At 37.8% G+C, this 18,267-nt stretch overlaps 1 long non-coding RNA gene across 2 annotated transcripts in view; it reads right to left on the reverse strand.

Annotated features, from left to right (window-relative positions):
• The window catches only part of LOC141585630 (uncharacterized), a 436,560-nt gene that overhangs the window by 313,251 nt on the left and 105,042 nt on the right, over positions 1-18,267 (reverse strand). For both annotated transcript variants that reach the window (XR_012519218.1, XR_012519217.1), the window contains one exon: positions 14,615-14,892. This is a non-coding gene — a long non-coding RNA (uncharacterized LOC141585630). The remainder of the gene's footprint in view (positions 1-14,614; positions 14,893-18,267) is intronic.

Raw genomic sequence — 18,267 nt, forward strand, 5'->3', positions numbered from 1 at the left:
AAGATAAAGTACATTTATTGGCACTGTTTAATACCCGGAATATCAACATATTTATACATATACAAACTATTTTAAATCACTGGGGTTTTCTATCAATGGCAGTAAGATGCATGATCATCCCTGCAATGTCACAGCTGTGTTGTAATGTGCCTGCTTTAAATTGAGATATTGCTCCTGAGGAGCAATAGTTGTTATAAAGGTAATTCTCACAAGCAAGGAACTCCCAGTTTGCAACAGTTCTAGCTAACTAGATATTTTATGAATGTCAACACACCATGGCTTGTAATAAAGAGTTCTCCAATGTACTTTATGGACAATGCATTGTAAGGCCTGCAACATGAAAATGAGTCCCTTGCAAAGGCATGAATGAGAATGAATTACATCTTTTCTTTTCGACAAAACCTCCCAAACTAAAGGCTGTCCTTCACTGAACCTGTGTTTGATATAATCACATTTCAGGATACAGAGAAAAGTTTTAGGGCTGGGTAGGGATTATTCCCACTACTCTACAGGCGTTGGGAAGCCAATTTGTGGCTTTTAGTATCCTGCCTATTGGACATTGGTGTCTTCTATTCTTTGGAGCCAGAGTTGCCAAATTTTAGAGAATCATTATATTCAAGTGCTGATAATAAATTAACCAGCTGTAGTGACAAATGCTGTGATGTAATGTAATGTTTTTCAATTATATTCCAAGCCAAAATTCCTTTTGTTTCTTTAGAAGGATTGGACTTCCCTTAAGAATGCATCTTTCTTGTATGTCAAGAAAGATCAATGTTTTAAAGAAAAGTCCTTACCCATCTTACTAGAGTACTACTAGTAAGTAGTACTACTTACTACTTACTAGATGATGTAAGATGATGACTACTAGAAAGAAGCATTAATAAATATTTGATCTTATTGTTCAATGAAGTAGAATGCTTCATTTTGTTCATCCTAAATTTGTAATTTGTTACCTGTAAATTATAAATGCATAAGGAAGAAGAAAAAAATAGATTAGGATGAGAATGAATTAAGAGAAAGGAGAAAACAAAACAGCCAGTGAAATCCAAATAACGTCTGTTTTAGTTAATAGTTTGTTCAAATATCAATTTCCTGGCTTTCACATTATAGCATAGTTAGTTATATGGCAACTTTGGGTGAAGCTGGGTGAAGGTGTATGGGAATTATTTGTTCGAATTCCTGTAAGTCTCAAACTATTTCAAAATAAAAAATGATCAAAAAAATTAGAAAGCAGAGAAGCTAAAAATACATAGTAACTCCCAACACCCACAAATTAATTTACTGAAAAAAGCGTCATATACTCCTCTTAGGTACAGATGGCCAGTGGCTCTAAAGCAGATTTTACAATAATAACATCTATTATCTTTCAGTAACTTCTTTTTAAATGCCAACACTATGCTAAATGCTTTATACACAACATTTTGTTTAATCTCCACAACAACCTTGTCATAAGATCAGTTAACCTTCTAAAGAGCTATTATTCTCATCTTCATTGTACCAACGAAGAAACCAAGATTCATACATGTTAATTTTCCAAAGCTATGCAGCCAATAAATGACGAGGGTAGGAATTGGAACCAATCTGACTTTGAACTTCATGTGCTTTGAAGCAAAGGGACCTGTCTTCTTTCCTTCCTTCCTTTTACTAAGATTAATTTTTCATTATCGTTAATTGACACATAATAATTGTATACATTTATGGTATACAGTGTGATATTTCAATATCTGTATACAATGTGTAATGACTAAAATCAGGGTAATTAGTATATTACCTCAAACAATCACCATTTTTTGGAGTTGGGAACATTAAAAATCCTCTCTTCTAGCTATTTGAAAATATAGGCTAAATAATAACTGTTATTGATAGTCACCCTACTGTGCTGTAGAAAAACGAGAACTTATTCCTCCTACCTAGCTAGAGTGCTGTATCCATTAACCAATCTCTCTCTATCGCCCTCCTTGCATCTTTCCCAGGCTTTAGTAATTACTATTATATTCTTTATTTTTATGAAATCAACTTATTCAGCTTCCACATAGGAGTGAGAACATGTAGTATTTATTGCATCCATGCCTGGCTTATTTCACTTAAACATAATGTCTTCTATGCTCATCCATGTTGATACAAATAACAGGATTTTGTTCTTTTTTTTTAAGTGATCATACTTTCTTGATACCTACCCAGTGGCTTAGATAAAGAAAGTAAAATAATTTTTTGTATGGAGAATATTTAGATTTAATCAGACAGGCTCTACTAGCAAATCCTCATTTCCCTAGATAGGCCCAGGGAGGGAGAAGGCAAAGTCTCTTTTGAAGAAAGTGGTCACAGATGGTTCCTTACTCATAGGTTTCTCTCCTTTGTGTTCTATGGACATAATACACTGACCATAGCTCACCAGATCATGAATTCAAAATGTAACATAGACTACCAACTCTGTTGTTCAGGTTGCTAAGTCTAAAGTTTCGTTGACTCTGATGCACATCAAATCGGGGTCTTGAGTTCAAAATAAGAGAGTCCAGCTGCTTAAGGTATGGACTGGTGTTAGCCCAGCTTTAGTGTTCAGTATTAGGTGGTTACTAAGTAACCCAATTAGATCTTCCTTTGAGGAATTTTGAATAGGAGACACACAAAGAGAAACAGACATAACAGAGTCAATCAGAGCCAGAAAATAGCAAGTTTGGGAATAGCATCATCTTCAGGCAAAAGATCAATGACCACAAGCTGCTGAGAAAATGGCTAGAAAAAAAAATTTTTTTTATATTATACTTTTAAATTATGGGGTACATGTGCAGAATGTGCATGTTTGTTACGTAGGTATACATGTGAATGGCTATATATTTTTAAAGGTACTCCTGGATCATAAATTGCAATTGTTGATACTCCAAGTTTCTGAAGGTCTGATTATATCATTATTTCTAGTGTTCCTTATTATTGCAAATCCTCACCTATTTTTGTTGTATAAATAGGAGTTTCTCTGCCTTTGGAGAAACATAGAGAAGTGTCTTGTAGTTAAGAAATATAAATCAAAAGAACAGACTTCTACATAAAATTTAAAAAATTTTTTCACATTCAGGTAGTATTGTGTCCAAGATTATAAATTCATACTTTTTTTGTACACAAAGCAAATGTTTAAACTTTTTTGAAACTATTTCAACCACAAAAGTTATGAGAATAGTACAAAGAGCCTTTATCTAGATTTACCCATTGTGAACATTTTACCACACTTCCTGATCATTCTTGCTCTAACTATATATATGCATACCAATTTTTCTGAACCATTTGAGAACAAATTACCAATATCATTCCCTATTACTCCTTAATCATCAATATTTATTTCTTAACTGTATTCTTTTCATATAAGCACAATGTAGTTATATTTTAAAAATTTATCATTGATACAATATAGATATTAGATAAGATGAATATTAGCTATTAGATAATATCTAATCTATAGTCAATACCCCAGTTTCACCAACTGTCCCAATATGTCTTTATAGGAAATATTTCTGGTTCATTATCTAATCTAAAACCACACACAGCATTTAGTTTTCCTGTCTTATAGGGCTCCTGTAATCTGTATGGTTCCTCAGCCTTCCCTTTTCTTCCATGACATGGGCACTTTCAAGATTACAGACCATTTCTCTTGTAAAACACTCTCAACTTTTGGCCTGTCTGATGTTTTCTCATGATTAGACTCAAGTTATACATTTTTTGGCAGGAGCGCTATATATGCATCACATAGGAGGCGCATGAAGTAAGTTCGAAAATCACCACTGTTGCAAACTTCATGGTAATATTTGACCCAGACAAGAATTACCAGTGGATGCTAAGTTAGTGTGTAAAAATTGGATGAGAAACAGATTATTGATACAATCCCAAAGTATCTCCTTATTAATCTTAAAAGCAGAAAGAGTAGTTTTGATATACCACCTTAGCAAAGTGATCAGAATCATATATTCTTAAAGATAATAACTAAATACATAGAAGATTCCTTGAATAACATGTTTCTTGTTTTATTTTGTATCATCTACATGGAAAATTATATACAGAAATAAAAACTAACAAGAAGATATAGACAAAATACAGCAGCAAAGAAATAGCACCTTCCTTTCACGTAAATCCTAAGTAAATGGATCTTATGAGGTGAGATATTTCTACATTGAGTTTCTAGACTAACTAAAAAATAAGTATCCAGAAGTCTGCCTGATAAATTTCAAAACCAGAAAGACTATGCATGTGACTCCTATATCCTTTATTTGTAATAATACTTCTAGTCCCAGGGATAGGAAGGGGGCTAAGATGTGATTTTCAGAAACTGCTGGATTTCTGAGCAAAGGTACTATATGGGCCTTATAGAGAAAAAAGAAAACAAAGGCAGCCAGAAGACCTGTAATTAATAGCTATACCTGCAAAACCAAAAGACATGAAAAGAGCATGGAAAGATCTGCTGGTCACATTTCCATTCCAAGCAGAAACAGCATACAGCACTGTTCAATAAATACTTAGCGGGCCCGGCGCAGTGGCTCACGCCTGTAATCCCAGCACTTTGGGAGGCTGAGGCGGGTGGATCACAAGGTCAAGAGATGGAGACCATCCTGGTCAACATGGTGAAACCCCGTCTCTACTAAAAATACAAAAAATTAGCGGGGCATGGTGGGTGTTCCTGTAATTCCAGCTACTCAGGAGGCTGAGGCAGGAGAATTGCCTGAACCCAGGAAGCAGAGGTTGCAGTGAGCCGAGATTGCGCTGTTGCACTCCAACCTGGGTAACAAGAGCAAAACTCTATAAAAAAACAAACAAAAAACTTACCATCTTTTATGTGCCAAACAATGGGATAGCCTTGGGAATCCAAACATTTGTAAAATATAAACACTCTTTCCTAAATTTTACCCTTTAGGAGGGAGACTGAATTGGAAGCATTTGACTGGGGGAAAGCCAATATTATGGGCACCAGGATGAGAAAAGTAGAGTCCAAAACTATGAAGTATTCAAAATGCCTTCATAGAGCAGGTAATGGTTGATCTAACCTATTGGAGAAATTGATAGCAGTTCAACATGGCTGAAGAATTACTTTTCTCATGACAATTCTAGAGCAATTATTACGAGGCTTTGTCCTAATCAATTTGCATATGTGAATCCATGTAACTCAAAGCAACTGAGGAGACATATGCTGTTATTACCTCTCCATTTTACCAATGAAAGTGCTAGAAGAGTGGGATGAAGTGTTGTGCTTAAAGTTTTAATCAGGAGTCAAATTTTGGAAAGATACCTGTCCTATACAAAAAGGTTTGAAGTTTATCCTACAGTCTGTAGGATAAGAGGTATTGCAGATTTTTTAGAACAGAAGTGATATGTTTAGATTTGCATTTTAGAAATTTGTTCTGGCAGCTGTGTAAATGGTGAATTAGAGTTGGACAAGACGGGAAAAAAGGAGCCAGCAAGAAAAAAGAGGAGACAATTACGATAGTCCTATAGAATCAGATGAGGACATAAACTCTGGCAGAAGAAGAGGGCATAAGAGGATAGTTTGATACAAAAGTTGTGTCAATGGGATTCATGATTGATAGGAATTCCAATAGATGAATTTACAATTTCCTCCAGGATCTTGTTTAATCTATTAAATGCTTTCTAGTACAACTGATTGAGGCAAAGTTTATTGGTCCAATGCCCACATACGGCCACTAGCTTAGATTCATCTCTCTGATCACAAACCACACCACTCATCAGACTTCAATTATAATGCGTAAGGTTGGATGTTTCTGGACAAATCACTGCCTCTGATAGAAGGAATATCCAAAATACATATTAAAATGTGAGCAGGTCTGTCAGGTTGAATCACCTTATAATATGGAGTACAGTGCATGTCAGAAACTTCAAGGAAAGTGTGGAAGACAACTCTTTATAGGTCACACATTTCTGCATGTCTTGTGAGCCATGCATTCTCCAGCCTTTTTTCCAGAATATCATTTCAAAGATTTTTGTATAATACAAATCCTTGGAAGATGGAGATCGTATCTCCCTCCAGAGCAAAGGATAAGTTCGCTCACAGCTTTGGAAGCCAGTGTCTTCTTCTAAAGCAAAGGGCTGTTATGTTTACTGGCCAGCAAAAATGAATTCAGGTTCCCTAAGCTTAGGGCTGCTCTCCTGTAACACAGCCCACTGCATCTATCTAGGCCCATATTGTCCTTGTGGGACTTGAGGACAAAGAGAACAGACACAAATATGCAATACTCATGCTGCCGTCTGTGCCAGGCATAATAAAGTCCTCTATCTCTGACCCATAGAGTCTCATGTTTTCTGCCAGCATCCATGAAATTGTAGCAGGCTAACTTATGATGAACGTTTTCTGTTTTGTTTTGTTTTGTTTTGTTTTTGAGACTTGCTTTGTCCCCACGCTGGAGTGCAGTGGTGCGATCGCGGCTCACTGCAACCTCTGTCTCCTGGGTTCAAGCGATTTTCCTGCCTCAACCTCCAAGCAGCTGGGACTACAAGCATGTGCTGCCACGCCCAGTTAGTTTTTGTATTTTTAGTAGAGACAGGGTTTCACCATGTTAGCCAGGATTATTTCCATCTCAAGACCTCATGATCTGCCCACCTCGGCCTCCCAAAGTGCTGGGATTACAGGCATGTGCCTGGCGTTTATGAGCTTTTAAGGAGTTAAAATCATCGATATACTATTTCTGCTAGAAAGTCACTCAAAATTCCTAATTCTGGCGTGCTCAATGTGAAAGAGTGACCAAACTAAACAGTTACTGAGCTTAACAAATTGTACATTCTTTTTTTTTAAACCTTTGCTAAAACCATATCCCTATAACAGCCCAGAATCTTGCCTAAGATGTAAATAAACTCACTTTCTTGGTGATTGATTTCAACTTTTGTAATTTTTCAATAGAAGTGATAATGATGAGTGAGTTTGACTTGCCAAAAACCTTCACAGAAAAACAGGAAATGATGGTAATTCTTAGATGTCTATTTCAGTATTCACTAGTGGAGACTTTTCTTCTTTTCTAAAGGAACAAATGCCCTGGGGGTCTAAAGATGGCTTAGACAGTGCACAAATCTTTTACTTTGAGATCAAATGTACAATAGCTGTTATCTGAAATTAATTTCCTTTGAATTTCAGCTAATACACAGAGCTGCTAAGCAGGAAGGCTTGTTCTTAGATTTATTTAATCATATTATAGGTGTAGCAGGATGGTGGTAACTGAGACTGGATCTTAAGAATATTTGAAACATCAGAGAGTTGATTCTGGAAAAACTATCACTTAAAAGTTATAAAGCTCTTCTGCTTTTTATGAGGTAGAGACTAGACTTCTATTTTTGTAGCCTATTGACTTTTTGTTTGGGGAAAATGACCCACATGTAGAGAAAGAGTTACGTAATACAGATATTTGAGAAGGGCAGCTCCAAAAGCTATACTTTTCTGAGAAATGATGTAAAACCTTATTTTCATAGTGATTACAATGCATCTCTCTTAGATCATATTTTTAAAATAATTGAAAATGTTTACAGAAACAATGAGGTTTAGGTTTTCAGGTTTATGTTTACAGAAACAATGAGCAGAAAATACAGAGTTTCTCTATCTCCTCTCCAGAAAACACAGAATTTATATATCTCTTCTCACCCCTCCATAGATTCCTTTATTGTTAACATCTTGCATTAGTATGGGACATTTGTGACAATTGATGGGCCAATATTGATACATTAACTGAAGTCTATAGTTTACATTAAGTTCATTCTTACTGTTGCTCATTCTTACTCTTGCACATTCTTTGGATTTTGGGAAATGTACAATGACATGCATCTACCATTATAGTATCATACAGAATAATCTTCCTGCCCTAAAATTACCCTCTGTTCCACTTATTCATCCCTCACTCCTCCTACCCCAGCTTCTGGCAACCACTGGCGTTTTCACTATCTCCATTGTTTTGCCTTTTCCAGAATGTCGCATATTTGATATGATACAATAGATAGCCTTGTCAGATTGGTTTCTTTCACTTGGCATTATCCACTTAAGTCTCCTCCATGTCTTTCTGTGGTTCATTAGCTCATTTGTTTGTTTGTTTATTGAGATAGAGTCTTGCTCTGTCGCCTAGGCTGGAGTGCAGTGGCACGATCTCGGCTCACTGCAACCTCTACCTTCTGGGTTCAAGTGATTATTCTGCCTCAGCCTCCCAAGAATTCCAGGTGCACGCCACCACACCTGGCTAACTTTTGTATTTTTACTAGAGATGGGGTTTCACCATGTTGGTCAGGCTTGAACCCCTGACTTCAGGTGATCCGCCTGCCTCAGCCTCCCAAAGTGCTGGGTTTATAGGCATGAGCTACTGTACCTGGCCTATTTATTTCTTATTTACTTATTTTTTTTTTATTTTCTGAAGGCCATCTTGATTGCTTCTGAATTTTGATGATTAAGAATAAAACTGTTATAAATATCTATATGCAGGGTATTATGAGGATGCAAGTCTTCAATTCATTTGGGTAAATACTAAGGAGTATGATTACTGGAGCCTATGTTTAGTTTTGTAGGAAACTACCAAATTACTTTTAGAGTGGCTATATATTTTGCATTCATAACAGATAATTTTTATTTTTTGGGTATTGATTTAGACTCTCTTCTAGCTGTATTTTCCTTAAGAGGCGTGTCTCTCTGTGTGTGTGTGTGTGTGTGTGTGTGTGTGTGTGTGTATGTGTGTGTCTGTGTGTGCACACAAACAATTGTTTCTAAAGGATTAAGACAAGAGATTCCAAGACAGCTAAAAGATATTGTAATAAGCAGAATAATGCACCCCACAAAGGTGTCTGTGCCAGAATCTGTGAATATGCTATGTTATGGTACATATAAGAAGGAATGAAGATTGCAGTTGAAATTAAGGTTGCTAATTAGATGACCTTAAGATAAAGAGATTATCTTAGATTATTTGGGTGGGCCAAATGTAACCACAAGGGTCCTTTAAATGTGGAAGAGAGAGTCAGAGTTAGAGTGATGCAGTGTTAGAAAATGGGGGCTTTGCAGAGGGAAGTGAGCCACAAGCCAAGCAATACAGGCAGCTTATGGAAGCTGGAAAAGGAAAAGAAAGAGATTACCCTCTAGAACTCACCAACACCTGCATTTTAGCTCAGGGAAATACATTTTGGACTCTGACCTCCAGAACTAAAAGATAATAAATTTGTGTTGTTTTAAGCCTAAATTTATAATTTGTTACAGGAATTAGAAAACTACTACAGATATGTAGCCTAATCTTCCTATCAACTCAAACTAGGAAAGAGATTTTGAAAAGGGTCAAGGTTGGACTGTTTATGGCCCACATGCAATTCCAAGATTGAATGACCCAGAAGTGAAAACATGTCTACACAAAAACTTGCACACAAATGTTCATAGGAGCACTATTCACAATAGCTAAAAAGTAGAAATAACCCAAATGTTTATTTGCTGATGAATGGATAAAAAAATCTGGTACATCCATTCAATTGAGTATCATTCAGTCATAAAAAATAATGAAGTGCAGATACACGTTACAACATGGATGATCCTTGGAGACATTGTGCTAAAGAGGCTGGTTGAAAAAGGCCACAAAGAAAATAGGATTCCACTTACATGAAATGCCCAGAATAGGCAAATTCACAGAGACAGAAAATGGCTGGAAGAAGCTGAAAGTAGGGAGTTATAAATGGGGAATGACTGCTAATTGGGTGCAGGGTTTCTTTTTGGGATGATGAAAATGTTCTAAAATTAGATAATGGTAATGGTTGCACAGCTTTGTGAATATACTAAAAAGTACAAAACTACATATGTTAAAAGAGTGAATTGTATGATGTATGAATAATATCCCATTCTATTTCAATAAAGCTTTTACTAATTTTTAAAAATCCCACATCCTAGAAAATGTATTAATGATCAGTTACTGAGTTCTGATATGAGTTGGTAACAGGATTTTCTTTGGGAGAAATAGACAAAGGAATTCCCCACTTGTAGTCATCCAGGAGGCAGGTCTTGGACTATTGTGAAAGGAAAACTGTTTTTATTTTTCTGGCCTTCAGGTAATTGACAGCTTAGATTCTGGATGTGTCAGTGAATTAAGGTTAAGGTATATCACAGAAACACCAAATCAAAACAAAACTAAAACCAAATTAGACTTCTAAAGGCACAAGTTTATTCCCTACTCATCCTTTATGTCATTGGAGTCATCAGGGGACTCTATTCCTTGTCTTTTTCCCTGGAGCTTGGATTAATGATACAGTCATCATTCCAAAAATTGTTCAGCTCACAGCAGAGGGGTCAAGCTCTTGAGTTCTTGCACTAGCAATTATTTGCTTTAGCCTGCATGCAATATAAGTTACTTTTACTCATTGGTCATAGCTAGTTGCATCCTCCACCCAACCAAAGGTAGTCAGTTAGGGCAATACTACTATTGCCCAGAAGGGTACAAATTGGAACCTTTTGGGGAATAACACCAAAGACTACAATAGTAGGCTGAATAATAGCTCATGAAGACATCAGGTTCTAATCTTGGAATCTGTAAATGTTATATTATTGGAAAGGGTCTTTGCAGATGTGATTAAGCTAAGGCTCTTAAGAGTGGGATATCATCTGAGTAGGCCCTAATGACACAGTATGCATCTTTATAAAAGAAAGGCAGAGGAAGATTTGCCACAGACAGAAGGGGAGGAGGCAATGTGACCATGGAGGCGGAGACTGGAGTCAGGCAGGAATGCAGCTGGTCACCAGAAACTGACAGAGGCCAGAAATTTCCCTTAGCGCCTCCAGAAGGAATGTTGTCCTGCTGATACCTTGATTTCTGCCCAGTGAAACTGATCTTGCACTTCTGGCTTCCAGAACAGTGAGAGATTACATTTGTGTTGTTTTAAGCCACCAAACTTGTAGTATTTTGTTACAGCAGCCACAGGAAATAAATATAACTGTCAGATTATATATGGTAGCTGTGTTTTGAGTACTTTCTTTAGGACAACTAAATTCATCCCTTTTACATAGTCATATGTCCATAACCACACTAAAGCCAAGCAAAAGAATTAAAGAAAGAAGAACTAAGTAGTAAACCACAATCAAAAAACTTAAACCTGTGAACTGACAGGACTGACAGTATCAAACTAGTCACTCTTCATTAGAATCACATGACACTATCCTCCAGACCTTAGAAAACTCTCACTGAAGTTTATGGTGCTGTCTTTACTAAACATAAGAAGGTGGCCTAAAATCAACAAGGAAATAGCAAAAGAATAGGCCTTGGCCTGTGGTCAGAGCAAGTCAGTTAGCTGAAATGACAAGTGACAACCAGGCTGAATCTGTGGAACATACAGGCATTCCTCAAGTAATCCTTGAAATATTTCAGAAAGAAAACATTGTTAGCATCTGGATTTCTTGATGTCTGTCAAGCAAAATAGAATTCGAGCTCTAGTTACTTGGATATTTAAAGGAAGTGTGATACTATAACTTAAATTTTTAAATCATTGAAATTACAAAACTGGAGGAGCCCTTGGAGAAACATTTAGCACTATTAATTCATTATACTAACAAAATACTGAAGCTCAGAGGAATTGTTAGAGTTTCCGTTTCTCCATCTTTCAAATGTAAAGTTGGACAAGACCAACTTAGGGCCCTATTAATTAATTTGATAACTAGCTCTAACATTCAATATTGGAAAGAAATCCAAAGTAGACCTGGACACTTTAAAATTAGCGTTTTTTTTTTTTTAAGAGTGCAGTGGTGTGACCATGGCTCACTCTTGAACTTCTAGGATCAAGGAATCCTCCTGCTTCAGCTTCCTCAGTAGCTGGGACTACGGGTGTGCATCAGCATGCCTGGGTAATTTTTTGTTTTGTTTTGTTTTACGTATGGGATCTTTCTCTGTTTCCCAGGCTGGTCTCAAGCTCCTGAGCTCAAATAATCCTCCCGCCTCAGCCTCCCACAGCATTGGGATCACAGCATGAGCCACCACACCCAGCCTCACAAGCAGTTTTCTTTCTTCTCAGGAATGTTTCTGGGGTCAAAAGTGATTATTACAGAAATAATAATCATCATCAAAGATGGTTTAATGCTAAATATAAAGTGGCAAATTACTTTAAAAAAGCTTATGAAAATATGTCAGTATGTCTTGGAACATTTTCATAAATAGTGGATGAGCAAGGGAGTGAGCAAATGAAATTAAAAAAAAAAAATCTCAAAACAAAAGTATAGATGGTCTTTTATCTAAAATGCTGCAGAAAGTACGGCCCTACCTCCAAAATATACATAAATCTGAACACTTACCACCTTCACAGTTTCATGTTGATCTAACCACCATCATTTCTTGCCTGTGTTATTTCAAAGTCTTAAATGGTTCCGTTTCCACTCAAGCCCTAAGTCTATTCTTAATACCACAGCCAGAGGGATCCTTTAAAAATATAAAGCCTGTAATCCCAGCAGTTTGGGAGGCCGAGGCGGGTGGATCATGAAGTCAAGAGATCGAGACCATCCTGGTCAACATGGTGAAACCCCGTCTCTACCAAAAAATACAAAAAATTAGCTGGGCATGGTGGCGTGTGCCTGTAATCCCAGCTACTGAGGAGGCTGAGGCAGGAGAATTGCCTGAACCCAGGAGGCGGAGGTTGCGGTGAGCCAAGATCGTGTCATTGCACTCCAGCTTGGGTAACAAGAGCAAAACTCCATCTCAAAAAAAAAAAAAAAAAAAAAGTCAAATCGTCACTCCTTTGTTTAAACTTCCCATCTCCCAAATAGCTTATCTCGTGGAGATTAAAGCTAAAGTACGTCCAAGACCTTACCAGGCTCCTCTCAGCTGTCCCCACTACCTTATTAGCTTATTCCTACTACTCTCCTCACTCGCTGGCTTTGGTCTAATCATCTAATCACAAATTCTCATCTCAGAGTATTTGCATTTCTCATTCCTCTGCCCAGAATCCTCTTCCAAGTCACACAGTGGCATGATTCCCTGCCTCTCTTCCTTCATTCCTGCTTAAATGTCACTTTTCCATTATGGTCTTCCTTGGTCACCTTATGTAAAACAGCAACAACAACCCCTCCCCAGCTTGGCACTATCTATTTCTCCTTACTCAGTTTTATTTTCCTCCGCTGTGCTAATCATCAAATGAAATGCATTCACTTGCGAATTTGTTCACTGTTGCTTTCTGTTAAAATGGATATAAAAACTGTGTTTTTTTCCACTGCTGTGGAACCTAAAGCTTAGAACAAAGTCTAGCACAAATGGGATACTCCATAAATGTTTGCTGAATGAATAAATGAATGCAGCTTATTTACTTGTTTGTTTTTTGTTTGAGATGGAGTCTTGCTCTGTTCCCCTGGCTGGAGTGCAGTGGTGCAATCATGACTCACTGCAGCCTCAATCTCCGCAGCGCAAGTGATTCTCCTACTTCAACCTCCTGAGTAGCTAGGACCACAGGCATGTGCCACCACACCAGGCTAATTTTATAATTTTTTGTAGTGACAGTGTCTTCCTATGTTGCACAGGCTGGTGTTGAACTCCTGACCTCAACAGATCCTCCCACATAGGCCTCCCAAAGTATTAGGATTATAGGCATGAGCCACCATGTTTGGCCACAAATGTAGTTTAAATATTAGGAGATTTGTTATATAAAATTACAAGAAGAGGTAATTTTCCATAAGTCTGTCTCAGTTGTTCAATGATGTAATCAAAGACCTTCCACTCTGCTATCCTCAGGGTGTTGGCTACAGTCATAAAGCTTGCTTCAAGGTTGCAAAACGGCTACTGCAGTTCTAACCATCACAGTCACTCACAAATATTTGTATGCAATCATTCAGTTAATAAGTAAATTTTATGAGACAGTACTAAGTACCAGGCATTATTGTAAGCATGGGAACATAACCATAAATAAAACAGGAAGTCACTACTCTCATGAAGTGTGCCAGGCTGGGGTGCAGTGGCACAATCGCAATTCACTGCAGCTGTGACCTCCCAGGCTCAAGCCATCCTCTTGCCCCACCCTCCTGTGTAGCTGGAATTGCAGGTGTGCAACAATAGGCCTGGCTAACTTCTGTAATTTTTGTAGAGACGAGGTTTCACTATGTTGCCCAAGCTGGTCTAGAACTCCTGGGCTCAAGCAATCTGCCCACCTCAACCTCCCAAAGTGCTGAGGTTTCAATTATGAACCACCTTACCTGGCCCTCATTCATATAACTTTAATCATGAAAAAATACTCCTCTGAAGTCAGCAAACCTCCTTCATGGGTCAGCATTATGTCATATGACTAACCCTCCTTGTAAAGGAAGTTGGAAAAGCAAGACTCTAAAATTTTCAGCCTCTACCATGACAGGTGGGTTTTGCTGTAGTAAAGGGAACAGCTGCTGGAGAGGCAATAAACAATGTTTGCTAAAATCATGCTAAACATAGGTAGTCATTCAGTTTCTGTTTCTTGATAAAGCATTAAGGTTGACAATTACTGCCCTGTGGCTGAAATTTAATATTTCTCACTGAAGGTTTTTGTTTTTCTAAGTTTCTGTCACTTATTTTAACAGCCTAATCATGCAGAATCTCCAACATTCTAACAAACAGACTTTGGAAATTCACCAAGCAATGCTGGATTGCTCCCAGGACTAAGTGATGGCATTTAATTTGCTCACCTGGAAAGAAGTACAATTCCAGAAAAGACCATTTCTTCTTGTATTACTTATTGGTCGACCAGCCACCTTTAGGCCAAAGCTGTGAGTATATATAATCTGTCAGCCTTCTCTATGTGTTCTTCAGGACCAAGACTGAGTATCAAACTTCTTTTGTCCAGTGTAACTGCAAGAGCCACTTTAGACTCTTCACTTTGCTTCTCCGTGGGCAATAAAGCAGCAGTTCCATCACTGTTGTCCAAACAGCAAATGAGAGGTGATGTTTCAGTATAAGGCTCCGTCTGGAAAAGAAGAGAAAGAGGCAGCTTTTCTGACAGAGCCGTTCACACTTTTCCTGCACAGCTGGGAGACATTAGCTGAATTTCCCCAGACTGGTCTGCTTTCTGGCATGGTAAGTTAAAAATCCTGAGAGCCTCCAAGGTAAGCTGGATTTCTATCATACACATTTAGCAGCTAAATCACCAAAAGTCACTTTCAAAAATTCACGCAAAGCTGCATCTTTACCCAAGGTGAGGAGTTCAACAGAAGTTAGCAAAATGGGGATTATGGGCAGGAGGCAAGGAAAGACAGAAAATATTGATAGACTACCTCTGTTCAAAAGCTGCTTTCATTTTGAGGAACTTTGTGCTCAGGAAAGGAGATAGATGATAGTTCTGCAATAAATAGTATGGGACATATATGAAAAGAATAAATAATATTTCAATGTATGTCAGTTTCCATTTCTGACACCACATTAAGGGGTTGCGAAGAACATGCAAAGAGCCATAGGCTGGGTGTGGTGGCTCACGTCCAGCACTTTGGGAGGCAAGGCAGGCATATCACGAGGTCAGGAGTTTGAGAACAGCCTGGTCAACATGATGAAACCCTAAAAATACAAAAAATTAGCCAGGTGTGGTGGTGCACCCCTGTAATCTCAGCTACTTGGGAGGCTGAGGCAGGAAAATCACTTGAACCTGGGAGGTGAGGGTTTGAAGGTTGCAGTGAGCTGAGATCACCACATTGCACGCCAGCTTTGGCAACAAGAGCAAACGCCATTAAAAAAAGAAAAGCCATAAAATTTGTATTAGGCATTGGAAATTTATCAAGCAAATACCCACATTTTAGGATGCTTTTTTTCACCATGCATATTCAGCAGTTTGATATGCCTTTCTCAACAGCTGTTGACTGACTTGATACAAAATTATACATAAAATCTGTTGTAAATTTCTAGTCTCACTATAACTTTTGTCAAAATTATCTTAAATCAAAAGCCTGAAACATTTATTATGGAGATTTTTTTCAAAATCTTGTGTTATTGGGACAGAGAAGATGAAAAATAAAAACAGCACCTCAGAATAGAAAAGGCTAGATTTGGCCGGGCACGGTGGCTCACGCTTGTAATCTCAGCACTTTGGGAGGCCGAGGTGGGCAGATCACCTGAGATCAGGAGTTCGAGACCAGCCTGGCCAACATGGTGAAACTACATTTCTACTAAAAATACAAAAAATTAGCCAGGCGTGGTAGCGGGTGCCTGTAATCCCAGCTACTTGGGAGGCTGAGGTAGAAGAATCGCTTGAACCCAGGAGGCTGAGGTGGCATTGAGCCGAGATCCGAGATCAGGCAATTGCACTCCAGACTGGGCAACAAGAGCAAAACTCCATTTAAAAAAAAAAAAAAAAGGCTAGATTCTAGTCCCACATCATGATTAATTAACAGTGAGATTTTGAACATGTCATTTAGCCATGGGGCTCAAAGTCCTGTCCCCTTTACTTTACGGGAATCTCATTATGAAAAACTCTATTTCCCCAGGTATGTTGTGTGATCTATTATCAGCTTTTGATGCCATAGATAAGGACAATCTTTTGGCTGTTCATTTATATTCTGCCTTATTCCACAAGGACTCTCAGGCTACTCTGTGGGCCAACTTACATGACTTTGGTGTAGATCTCAGATTTTAAGTGTTTATCTAAATCAATATGGCAATACCAGAATGGATTTTGAAAGGGTTAGTTCTAATTTTAAATGGCTTAAAACTGGATAGCACCTAAACATTTTTATTTATAATTTGTGCCTATATAGCTTAATCTGGCTCAAAAGATCTATATATTTCCTCCTATATATGTCCCAACATATATAAAAACGTAGAGATAAGCATCCTTCCCTATGTTGATGATATAATCTTACTATTATAAGAATGTCCTTAAGAAATAATGGAACCTGCTGGCATATTGCCAATTTGAATTTAAAGAAAAAAGAATCTTATGGTTTCTCTATTTTCTGAACAGGGGGAATCCCTGTGGTAAGGCTAAAGAGAGAGAGAATAGGCAGGTGGTTGTGGCTCCAGCCTCACCCCACCCCCAAAGAGGAGTGTTTTCATTCGGTTGCATTTTTATTTATTTATTAGACTTCTAACAAATTTTATTCAAAAAAGGAACTTCTTGATTAAAAGAGTCTGATCTAGGTGAAGAGAGGCAAAATCAGGAGCCACTGGAGTGAATCTTGCCCACGGAGTCTTTTGTCCTGTAATACATCATTAAAATGTTTACATATGTTGCTAACATTTAGTTATTTTACATAAAAATCTGGATTTCTGGGTCTCTTGACAATCGGGGAGGACTGGAAACACTGAGATGCATTCCCACACACAACAATGAGCTGGAGCTATGTACTGGCTGCCTAGCTTTAGAAAGTCACACACTCTCTAATTCACTGTGTCCCCACTAATTCCTGGTTTTTTATCCACCTAATTGTATTCACACATTTATTTTACTTGTCTCACACTTGGGGCAATTCTGGGAGGTGGCCCTGGATGCGTATCTCAACACCAGTACATTCTGGTTGAGCAGGATGTGCTCCTACTTAAAATTAATATTCTGAGTTAGCCACATTGAGTCTTTGGGACAGAATTCAATAGCTTCAACCATGGGTTTGTTTCAGCATTTGAACAGATCCATGGACTTTGTCCTGCCTTAGCTTCTTTGAAGCATTTTGTGAAGAGGAGCTGGTTCCATGTGGGCATAACCTGAAGTGGAACTAGGAGGCCATCAGTTTGCTCATAATCTCTCAGGAGGTTTGATTGCAAATCTGCCTTTAAACAACAGCTCAGAGGTTCTTACCCTACTACACTCTACAGCAATCTCAGACAGAATCATAGCCAAGAGGAGACATACTGGAAGGTTGTCCAAGCAGTGCTTTTTAAACTTATTTTTACTACAACCTGCAGTAAGGGATGTATTCAGCTACAGGTATACACACTTGCATGCATGCGCACACAACACACACACCCACACAGACACATACACACGTTTTATGTTACAGTGCTTACCCTTAAAACAAATACTCTATTTGTATACATGTACATATGAAATACATTGTTTCATTTCTTTAAGTGCTATTTGTTACCTACTATCGACATCTCACAAATTCTTGGTCATAGTTTGCTGTTTAAAAAACATAGTTTAAAGAACATGCTGTTAATTCATTTCCTAGATTTTTAACATTCTGTCTTCATATTAGCTAAATTATAAAAATATGCCTATACAATATCATTTTAGTTCTTTACAGACCTGCATCACTAAATTATGAACTATATTACCTTTGCTTTTCATCAAGTGCTGTCATAAGAAACAGTCATTTTCTTGCCTAGTGTCCTTTGTAGGACAATATTCCTTTATAAT

The sequence above is a fragment of the Saimiri boliviensis genome, chromosome 9 (assembly GCF_048565385.1).
Source record: "Saimiri boliviensis isolate mSaiBol1 chromosome 9, mSaiBol1.pri, whole genome shotgun sequence".
NCBI lineage: Eukaryota > Metazoa > Chordata > Mammalia > Primates > Cebidae > Saimiri > Saimiri boliviensis.